Genomic DNA, 9,917 nt, shown 5'->3' with positions numbered 1-9,917 from the left:
GGGAGGGGGGGCTGGGCGGGAGGCTCCCGCAGGCTAAAAACAAACGCAAACAGTTCAGACTGTTTGGACAAAGTTGATTTCAGGGTCTCCGAAAGGTCCATAGGGAACCGGCCTAGCAGCATCCCTGAGCGCTACAAAGCCCAGGTTCTCCATATCCCGAGAACGAGAAACGTGGGAATTGTGGACTCAGCGACTGAAATTGACAGGCAGGTGTGGCCAAAGGCCGGAGCAGTCAGAAGTGCGGCTTAGGATGCCTCTCCAAGCCAGCCCTCCCTCCAAATCTCAAGATGGACTTGCTCAAGGAAACGCATTCTCTGATGAGAAGTCCCTACCACTCCACTCCTCCTCTTTCCTGCCTTGGAAGAGCAGAAGTGCCCAGGGCATGTTAGCAGAGAGCTTTCACAGTCTTTTTATCACACACTCAAGTTGTTTTTTGTTATTTCGTGACTGAGGTCTGCTGCCTTTGGAGGTTAGAGCTGCAAAATGCATTGTCTGTTAGGGTCGCTATTGGAAACGTGAATCATGAGCCCAGGCAAACTTTTCTATCTACTGGAAAGCCTTTCTTTTATCACTTTTAAAAGAGAGCAAAGCAAGAGATTTCAGGGTGGCGGGGTGAATCCTGGCTAATAACTCCTGTCTCAAAGAGGAATGCAGTTGAAAACGGAGTGAGGGTGGTCTTCTAGCTCCAGTAGGTCGTGTGCCTGCTCACAGAGAAGTTGGGAAGTTGTTGTTGCGGCTGTTGCTATTTAGAATGTGCCTGTGTGCTGCAAATGGGATGTCATGTCAAAGGGGAGAGAGAAATGATGTCTTTTTAAAATGCTACTGAAATAAAAAGTCTGCTCACAGAGAAGTTGGGAAGTTGTTGTTGCGGCTGTTGCTATTTAGAATGTGCCTGTGTGCTGCAAATAGGATGTCATGTCAAAGGGGAGAGAGAAATGATGTCTTTTTAAAATGCTACTGAAATAAAAAGGTTGTGGGAATTGCCAATCCTGTTTTATTGGCTCCAATTTTAAAACCTTTTTTAATGAGCCCTAGCAGAGGGTTTCTTTCTCTTTTTAGAAAAGAGAAACAGTATCTTCTCAGTTTCTCATGATAATTACATCATGATTCCGGAAGCCAGGCTACTCCAGCCTAAACCACCAAAGTGTTACATTAGGAGAGTACATGGTTTGAAAATCTATCCTGGCATTTTCCCATTCAGAATGGTGTCTATAGGATAGGGCCCACTTTGTGCAGCCTAACGGGATTAAATGTTTTGGGCTTTAAAAAATTTTCTTTCCACCAGACCTAAGTAACTAACATCTTAAGAAATGGAAGATATTCTCTACAGTTGTTTAGGCAGCACTAGAGTTCATGTGAGGCCAACAGGAGGCACGAGAAATCCTGTAAGTTGATTTTTCTAATATCTGAAGGAGATGAGTTAATGAATTGTGGTGTCAAAAGATGACAGTAGGAAAAAAAAGCACAGACAAGAATCCAACCCCCCATGTGTTTGAATAGTGAACACGGGAGTCAAGTGAGAACAAGACCATGAAATGTATTTTTATTTTGTAAGGGTTTTTCATTTTTCTAGAGATCAAAATGGCAAGCTCAGTGTTATAGGCAAATATTACCACACCAATGGGCATTGGTCACTAATATTGTTATTTTAATTTTTATCACTTTTAAATGACCTAGAAGTATACTTCATTTAACATATATCTTACATAACCAAAAATTCAGACAACACAGTGATAGCCCTGGACATGCATTTATTATATATTTTTTTGCATTTATTATATTTTTAAAAATATGTATAATCTAGTATAAATTCAGATACCCAGATGGGTAATAAAATCAAGGTTTGTCTTGTTCTAAGAGTAATTTTGGCAGATGAGCTTTATAAACTTGATCCAATAAATAATTTTTGAAGCCCTCACTGCACTTTCGTCTAATAAGTATGTCCTAAGATTCAATGTTAGAAGAGTTGACTTTCAAAATGCAAAATCCATTTCCTACCTTAGTCTGGATTCAGCATACCAGCTGGGGCCTGCTGGCTGTCCTGGCGGATGGCTTAGATACCAGGCTGCCTGGCTCCGTGACGACACCTTCCAGCTTCACTGGGCCATATCATTTGAAGGATATGTACTGGTGTCTGACCACTGAATGCTTACAAGTGTCATGGATGCTGCAAGAATCTGATACTTCTACGGTAGGAAGAAAACTATTTTCCTTTAAAAGAGGAAGACATAGAAAAGAAAATAGTTTATGTAAACCTATTGTTGATCTATTGTTGATTTCAGAGTAATATAATTTAGACTTTGTACCATTATTAGAAACTGTAGCATTTTAAATTTTAGGAACTAATCACATTATTCTAATTTTAATTTGCAGAAAGAATGCAAAATTAACCATCAAGATCTTAACTTTAACATAGACAAAAATGCTGTGAGTTGCCACCAATAATATTAAATCAGCCCATTTATTATAGCATCCACGTAATATGAAAATGTTCTCTCAGACTTGTATGTAGTTTAACAGGGGTAAATGTGTTAACCAATTGTTTTTAAAATTATGTCACTTTTATTGAAGACAATTGAATGGAAGGACATTAATTTATTACTTTTTATTCACCTGGAGTTTGTAAAGTCTAAATATGGAAGAGTTTCTCAAATTTTAAAGAGGGATATGGAAAAATTAAAATTAACCAGTCTATTGGAATAAGTACAAAATAAAAGCAAATAGAATAACTTCAAAAGAGAATTTACTTGTTTAATAATGTATGTTATCTATAAAAAGTAGGTATATTAATATAATAATAATTTAAACACTATTTTAAAGATTATTAAATAATTTTGTACTTCTCATAAGCTAAAAATAAAGCATAAAGTCTTTACATAAATACTCAAATTAATTTTAAATTTTTGATGTAGTTGCTTAGTTTTCCTGAGTATGTCATTTGCCCTCAGATTCATTTTCTGTTTTAACAAACTAAACATTAGGACAATAAATAAAATAAAATAAGAAACGTGTTACTTGTATTCAAATACATACATAAGTAATTTAAGATGACAGGGCTTGATAGAGGATATAAAGTTTCAGTTAGAAAGAGGAATAAGTTTTAGTGATCTATTATTGCACACCATGATGACCATAGTTAATAATAATGTATTGTGTATTTCAAAATTGCTAAAAGAGTAGATTTTTTAAAATCTCACCACAAAAAATTAAGTAGATCAGGTGATGGATATATTAATTAGCTTGATTTAATCTTTCTGCAACATATACACTATCAAAACATCACGCTGTACTCTAAAAACATACACAATTTTTTTGTCAATTAATTTTTTTTTAATTTTAAAAAAGATGACAGGATTTGAGTAGAAAGAACTTAAAATATTTTGAACTCTATTTCTTGGTTATTTTCCTTTTGTTTTATTGAAGGAAATATGACCCTTAAGAAATACATAATTAAAAAGTTTCCAGAAAAGTCAATATTAAAGTCTTCTAAAGCATGAAAACTTAATTTAATAAAGCAACATGATATACAATGTTTAGTAGATTAAAAAGTAAATATCAGAAGATTTATAGTCTAAGTTTAACTTAAATAACCCATAAAGTTTCTTTTTTATTTGTATTTTTAAATTTTAATGCATAATGCAGTAATTATACCAAGTAAGTCAGATTGGACTTACTAACTTTTACATTTTCATTGCACCTTACAGAATGTAATAGTTAAATGAATGCTTATTGAAAGTTGAGTGAAATTGAAAAAACAAACTGTACCCCACAAATATGTATAAGTAAATGTTAAAATACATTTTTTTAAAAAGTTGAATGAATTAAGATTATGAAATAAGAAAGGCTGTTGCACATAACAGAGATCAATTGAACCTTCTCCAGAAAAACACCTGTAATAGAAAAGCGTTCATGAAAATAATTATATATTTTTAAACATCTAATCACCAGCTATTAAATCCTGTGTAGAGTCCTACACTGAAGTGTAGTTTTCAAGAAATTAGATTTTATAGACAATAGGAGGCTAACTTACAAAGATTTCACTTTCTACAAAACATAGTCTATTTGAAGATTTCACATAAATTAATGTAAAATTCTATTTAAACATCAGGAGTGCTAATTATCTTTCTGCTAAAATTACTTGCAATGATTAAAAACCCATTAGATTTTCAAATACACAGCATTGATTCTTGGCTTTGGCACTTAGAAAGTGTTTCTTTAAACGTAGGATAATATTTTCTATTGTTTTTCTTCTTAAGAACTGAATAACGACCTTAATAAAGCAAACTAATCTTGTATTCATGCATTCTCTAAATTGTTACCTCCTTTATCAATTTGATATCCTCAGATTAGAAGTTGTTAGGTAGTTAGATTTTGTATCAGAAGTTACTCAACTATTCAGAATACAATTTGTTTATCATCTGAAACAGGACCATTGATTACAAAATTATATCACAGGTATGGGAGCCAAATAGTTATATTCTTCAATCAAAAGGCAATTAGAGTAGATATTAATGCATCATATTGGCATAGAGGACTTACTGACAAAAGTGGACATTTTCAAATTTTAATTCATGCTGGACTTTTTCCCATTTTTATGACCATGTCGAGGTTCATTCATTGCTTAAACTAATTTCTAAGTATCTCAATTTTCTTACCTTAAAAACACTGTCAAAGTGTATTAACTCATTCACAACAACTACTACATAGCAAATGATATCCTAAGCACTTTTCAAACATTCTGTTATTTAATTCTCGTAACAGCCATAAGGGGTGGGTGCCATCACTGGCCTCATTTTATAGACAGAAAAACTGATGCACAAACAAGTTAAGCTTTGTGCCCATGATCGCACAGCTGAGCCCAGGCAGTGTGGCACTTGAGTCTATGTTCTCATCCACAATGTTCTGATTCTTACTATGACCCCGCTCTGTGTCAGGCTATAGTCTGATGATTGACCTTAGAGTTGCATGTAGACTTAAGACTTTCCTTTTGGAAAGTAACTTATGAGAGTTAAATATTAATGTATCTGACATTAAAAGAAGTTAAGAAGAGGTGTCATTGTAGGTCAGGGGTCAGCAATTTTTTTTCTATAAAAAGCCAAATTGTAATTATGTTTGGCTTTGAGGTCACAAGGTCTCTGTTGCAACTACTCCACTCTTCCCTTGTTGTGCAAAACCAGCCATGGACAATACATAAATGAATGGGCATGGCTATGTTACAATAAAACTGCATTTGTGGGCACTGAAATTTCATACGATTTTTACATGTCATGAAATATTCTTCTTCTTTTGGTTTTCTTCAGCCATTAACAAATGTAAAAACCATTCTTAGTTTTGGGGCTGTACAAAAATAGGAGGTAGGCTGGATTTATTCTGTGGGCCACAGTTTACCAACTCCTCATCTAGGCACATGAGACAGATCAGTGAACGAAACAGACAAAAAAATTTGCCCTTACTCTAGTGGAAAGAATCTTCATTAGTCTCCTTCCTTCCATTTGGGAAGAATTCAGGGTTAAATAATTCTACCATGTCAAGTTAGTATGCCAGGGGCCGGCCCGGTGGCGCACTGGATAAGTGTGCCGCTTGGGAAGCGCGGCGGCGCTCCCGCCCGAGGGTTCGGATCCCACATACAGACCGGTTCCCGCTCACTGGCTGAGCGAGGCGCGGGAGCAACGCCGAGGGTTGCGATCCCGTTGCCGGTCCCTGGTCCGGTACGGGGGTGACACTGAGGGTTGCGATCCGTTGCCGGACACGGAAAAAGACAAAAAAAGACACAAAAAAAAAAAAAAAAAAAAAGTTAGTATGCCAAATTTCCAGAATAACATTAAGGAATTTTAATAGTGATCTCAGGAAGCTGAATAAAGATTAATTAAAAGCAATGGATGAGTTGCTCATTTTTTCAAGAATACTGGATATAGAACCTCCTTATGTAGAATGGTCATTATTCAGAAGAAGCTTAAATGTTGTTTATATGCTATTTTAATGATTTCCAGTAGGAAATCAGAGTAGACAAATAAGTTTAACACACTGCTTTCTGAGATTGACGGGCATATACTCAGCAAACTAATTTAGGCATATAAATGAACATGTGAACAATTATTTTTCTAAATGCCATTCTGTATCTCCAGCTGCTTTGATCAAAAGGCATGTGTTGTCAGGATTCTTGACTTCAGAGTGAATCAACTGGATTGAGTATATCTATAGACCCTCCCTGCCTCCTCCAAAGTGAATAACCTCTAGAGGAGAACTCATCCCATTCTAGGTTTGTCTTATGTGTCTATCTCCCCCACTAGACAGTGACTTCTCTGAATATTTGTAACCAAGGCACTTATAACACAGTGCCAGACCTTAATCCAAAAATGTAAGTTCACTATGAATTGCTATTGGTCTTAAGTATAATTGAGATAGACACTTAGGATCTGGTTCAGTTTAGTGTGAATTAACATAGCCAATATGAAATAAAAATTGAGGTAATTTCAGATGATTACACACACACACACACACACACACACACACACACACACACACACACACACACACACACACACACACACACACACGTACCTGTTGTTTACCAACAATAATAGTAGATATCACTAACAGCATCTACCAATAGCTTGACATATTATTTAACATTGTTTCTAATCCTTACAGCACCCTTTCAGCCTTTTAAAGATTAAAATACTGAAGCTCAGAGAAGATAATTAATTTTCCCACTGTCTTAATAGCACTGAGGTGGAGGTCCTTATGACCTGGAGTTGTGAATATATTCTGTAGACATGGCTTCCACAAGAAGCAAACTCTAATCTGTACCTTCCATAGATTTTTTTTACCACACCACAGAAATGATTAAAAGTTTCACTTGACCAATGAAGAAGAGTGAAGGGACTATGTTAGAAAGGCAGGATTCTATCCTACTGGTCTACAGCAATTAATTATTAGTTCTGAGATTAAGGTACTAAATAATGAGATGGCTGAGATTTGTCACTGTAATATTAACTTATTAAAAATAAAATGAACTAATACATTTTAAATAAACAAATAAATTTTTTTTTAAATTTTCAATTTAACTGAAAAATAATTATGAAAGCAAAACCAAACAAAACCTTAAAGCTGGAATTTGAACCAAAAGTTGCTTTCCATGGATTCCTGTGCATTGGAGTACTCGAGGGGCATCAGCATTGTTTCTGTAACAATAGAGCACTATTCATGTTGGTGATACTTCCAAGTGATAAATACAACAGATAGAAACCAGAATTATAAAAATGCCTTGTGTCTCTCAATAACATAAATATGATTACTGTAATTGGAACTTTATTCCATTTATTTTTTGTTTCAAGAAAACCATTTTTTAAATTATGCCATAAATGTTTATGCTTTCTGTCATTCATTTAGAATTTCAGAAAATATGTTAATTTTCCATGTCCTTTCCATTAACTTCCAAAGTAATTCATGATTTATGAATTACTAATAACGATTTCCTTAAAAACAAAACAAAACAAAAAACTGCTATTTTTGTATGGGCAAAAGGGTAAATTAACCAAAGGAGGAACTATTAGTTGTAACATAGACGGTACACTGGGTATGCCCATTTCTCTGTAAATATCGGGGGGGGGGGCTTGTTTACTCACAAATAATATTAATGGAAATTGGGTTAGAACTATTCACAACATTAGAAGTAAAGCAGAAAGTTACTAGAGAAAGCCTACAATAGTGAGGAAATGAAAAGAGAAAATAAATCATGGAAAAGTGAAAAAAGAAGAAAAATGCAAGGAAATATGGGGAATCAAACAAATTATGAAAAGGTAAACTCTCTGAAAAGTAAGAAAGAAAGAACTAGCAGTAGAGGAAGATGAGCAAGGAAATTCTAGAAATTAAAGATTAGGTGTTCAATGTTCATTGGACAGATAATAACAAATCAAGAAGCATTTAAATCACTACGTACCCAGCCTTATATAATTTACAGAGTTATATACAGAGTTCCATTAAAAAGAAAAAAAAAGAAGTCCTCAAAAGAAAAATGTTTCCACACACACACAGGAAAGCCAATCGTGGTACCTCATCCCCTATAAGTCGATTCAGTTCAATAATTATAAGTGTACAGTCAGAGTTAATAAAATGTTTTATTTAAAATAAAAACAAACTTTGTTCTTGTTCTAGGTAATGCAGGAGTTTCAGAAGTGTCAGAGTTCAAAGGGACTGCTGGTTATACCAATAGGAGGAGATTGAAAATATAACTGCATCCCTTGCAAGATTGTCTTAACTCCCAGTGTAATTTGAGCTGGCAGTAGACCTGAGAAGCAAGGAGACCTTCCCTACCTCGGGCAGCTTTTCTAAACCCATGTCCATGCCCATGTCACACCTCCAGTGGGAACTTGGGGTGATGCATTGCTTTACCACTAATGAGAAGTTGTTCTGTGGAATAGCCCTCAAATTTGTATTGAACATATGTAATGCACCAAGCTCTGTACTAGGTTCTGAGATACAGAGTTAAACAACACAGATGTATCCCTGCCTTCATGTAACTTACAGTAAAAAAAAAAAGAGAGAGTAAATAATTATGTAAATTAATCACAAAGGCAATACATGCTATAGATTAGAAAAGTGCCATATGTTGAGATACCATATAAGAGAGTGCTGTAACCTTGTCTGAACAGCCAAAGAAGACTTTCTGTCCAGGAAAGGTTTGAGATGAGCCTTGAAAGATGAGATATCCAAAATAATGGGTCTGGCGGGGGAGGGGGGGGCGGGGAGGCAGAGTATGCAACCGGAGGAAGCAAAGGAAGAGAGCATGTATAAAGCCCCAGGCAGAAAAGCTGTTGGTAACTTCCAGGAACTGGAAAGAGGTGCGTGTGGCTGGAGATGTGGCAGGAGGGGTTGTCCAAACCATAGAGGAAGTTGTAGGCCCTGCTGAAGATTGTCCACTCATAGATAAAATCTGTGGTGGAAAAATCAGCATGTTTTTTCAGTTGAACCAAGAAAAGAAGCAATACTGGTGGAAATGCTGCTGCCTTTGAATCATAAACCTAAATGAGTGTCCTAGCTCGACTTTAGTGGAGTCCCACATCAGTACAATGAGTTAATAATTACAGCTCTAACTACTTCCTGAGCTTTGGGTAAGGACCAGCTAAAATAATGGAAAATCTAGACACAAAGACTTTAGTGGAGTCCCACATCAGTACAATGAGTTAATAATTACAGTTCTAACTACTTCCTGAGCTTTGGGTAAGGACCAGCTAAAATAATGGAAAATCTAGACACAAAATGCTATTTAAAATTCACTTATTATTAATTTTTAAAGATCCATTAAGTGAATCTTACCTGAAAACATTTTTGCCCATCAGGAAAACTCTAGAACATATTTGTGATTTCACTGATAGCACAAACATGGTCAGAGCCTTTTAAAGCCAGAAGAATGAAGTTGAAGGGATCTGAAGGTGAAACCAAGGGCATCAGAAGGAAGTGGGAAAATTAGAATTTCTGATGGCTCTCAGCCATTTATATATAATTCTTTAAAGGGGAAATGATGGCCTTTTTAGGTAAAAATGTCGTTTCTTTCTTTTGTAGAGGAAAGTCCTTCTTTTTAATCTCATACACTCAAGCTTAGAGACTTAATTTCCTGCTGCTCCCAGAGCTTTTCACATACATGTCTGGCTTCTTAGCTCCCAGAGCGCCTGTGAGCGTGCTGGTAAATTGCACCTGCGAAGGGACTCTGAACTTCCTCAGAGCTCAGCTGGGCCACCGTATGGAGACTGGCTCACTGGAGGCATTTCCTGCTGCTCCCAGAGCTTTTCACATACATGTCTGGCTTCTTAGCTCCCAGAGCGCCTGTGAGCGTGCTGGTAAATTGCACCTGCGCAGGGACTCTGAACTTCCTCAGAGCTCAGCTGGGCCACCGTATGGAGACTGGCTCACTGGAG

At 36.0% G+C, this 9,917-nt stretch overlaps 1 protein-coding gene across 1 annotated transcript in view; it reads left to right on the top strand.

Annotated features, from left to right (window-relative positions):
- Positions 1-9,917, top strand: part of LOC103598866 (kelch-like protein 14) — a 41,610-nt gene that overhangs the window by 1,625 nt on the left and 30,068 nt on the right. The window lies entirely within an intron of this gene.

Source organism: Galeopterus variegatus, unplaced genomic scaffold, assembly GCF_000696425.1.
Source record: "Galeopterus variegatus unplaced genomic scaffold, G_variegatus-3.0.2 Scaffold2766, whole genome shotgun sequence".
In the NCBI taxonomy this organism is placed as follows: Eukaryota; Metazoa; Chordata; class Mammalia; order Dermoptera; family Cynocephalidae; genus Galeopterus; species Galeopterus variegatus.
Note: the sequence above shows the minus strand (reverse complement) of the source record. Positions and strands in the feature narration are given on the sequence as shown.